Raw genomic sequence first — 2,108 nt, 5'->3', positions numbered from 1 at the left:
ATTATCTATCTCCTGTCATTATATTAATTATATATTTTATATTTCATTAATTTGCAATAAATTTATTTCATTTATTCTATTGTGTATACATCCGAAATAAACATATATATATATATATGAATTCATACATTAATACCTTTCAAATTTGCCGCGCTTTGCTATCCCCTCCACTTTTAGACCACTAATGGACGCTTAATTTTCAGGTGGCTAGACTCTTATTAGAGGGCCTCTAGATTAAACTAAACCGGAAGGTCCTCTATCATTTTGCAATTTTCGCAATTGTTATATTAATGAGCAAGAAGAACATTCTGCCAATATTTTTTGTATATTCGGCAGCAGTAGGCCGGCCGGACGCGCTTATTCGGCTATCTTTAAACGTTAATATCTCGTTAACTATTGCGCAACCTACAAAATGGTATAAAATTTTTCGATTTAATTCGGTCCGTTCTACCTGCTCGTGATGGATTAGCCGATAATTTTCAAACACCCTGTATACACTACCGGTCAAAAGTATTTTACCACCCCTACAATATCGCAAATTTGGGCATTAATAAAATAAGTTATACATGTTATATTGTTATGAATTGGTGGTTTATTCATCGTAATAAAGTAAATGAATTGCACAATCGTGAAAAATAGAACGAAAACCATTGATAAAGGTTATATTTTTGACTCATCGAAATATCCGCCTTTTGCCTTGTGAACAGCTTCACACACTTTCGGCATTCTTGCTATGAGTTTATTTAAAGTTGTTGGTGCAATTTCACTCCAACATGTCTGCAGACACTCCCAAAGCTAGTTTAAATTGGTTGGTCTCATTGTCCTGACTTTTCTGTCAAGTTCATCCCACAAAAGCTCGATGGGATTGAAATCGGGCGATTGAACAGGCCATGCCATATTCACCAACTTTCCTTGCTTCTCCTTAGACTCCACGTACCTTATGCATAATGCAGAAGTATGTTTTGGATCGTTATCCTGATGCAAAACGAATCCTCGTCCGATTAATTTCATCCCCGATGGGAGAGCGTGATACTGCAAAATGCGATGGTAACGTTCTTTCGTCAAAGTATCTTTTATGTGAATGAAATCACCAACTTTATCGTTACCAAAACAACCCCATACCATCACGGATCCACCACCGTAGGCGTAATACACTGATTTATGCAACGTTCGCCACGCATTAGACGAACGTACACTCTACTTTTTCCTTCAAAAATTTCAAATTTGGATTCATCCGTAAAAAGCACCTTTGACCATTGCTCAAAAGCCCATTTTGAATATTTGCGAGCCCAACCGAGTCTTTTAATCTTATTTTGCTTTCTCAAAAAAGGTTTTTTAGTTGCTATGCGTCCCATTAGGCCATACTCTCGTAAACGATGTTGCACAGTTTGATGTCGACATTGGAGTATCACGCATTCCATTCAATTCTGCGCGAAGGTCTGGTGCTGTTTTAGTCCTCTCACGTTTACTTGCGACGCAGATAAACTTATCTTCACGTTTTATCGTCACTCGAGGTCTTCCCGACCGTGATCGTGGAGCCCGTTTCCGTTTTTCTCCGCAAAGTGTACAGGACAGTGGGATGTGTTACCGATTTTTTCTGCTATTGCTCGTATCGAGTATCCTTCCTGACGTAATACCACTATCACAGCACGTTCTTGCCATATTTGTAACTATAATACTGTGCACACTAACAGAATTACAGTAGCTTGATATATGGCATGTCTCGAGAACCGTGGCTTACTAACGAATATAAAGCAGTGATGCAGAGCGTCTAAAACAGTCGGTATACTGTTCCTGTTTACATACAAACGCTATGTATAAAAGTGAAAGTCATTAACTCACACTGCGCGACGTGAACAAACAGTGAACAATTTAAATATTTCACGTTTCTGTCATCTGCCTCTATTTAATCACTATTTAAGTGTGATTTTATCATTAAGGAAGTTGTAAGGCAAATGCAATATGTTAAGAACTACTTGAAAAAATTACAGACTATTCTAAATTTCATTTAATAATAATACAAAAAAAATATAAACAATTGATCATCTGGATCAAAAGTTATTTAAATAAGTAGTAATATTTTTTAAATTTGTACTCTAATATAAATA

Source organism: Trachymyrmex cornetzi, unplaced genomic scaffold (assembly GCF_001594075.2).
Source record: "Trachymyrmex cornetzi isolate Tcor2-1 unplaced genomic scaffold, Tcor1.1 scaffold1871, whole genome shotgun sequence".
NCBI classification, from domain to species: domain Eukaryota; kingdom Metazoa; phylum Arthropoda; class Insecta; order Hymenoptera; family Formicidae; genus Trachymyrmex; species Trachymyrmex cornetzi.
This window is presented reverse-complemented; position numbering follows the sequence as displayed.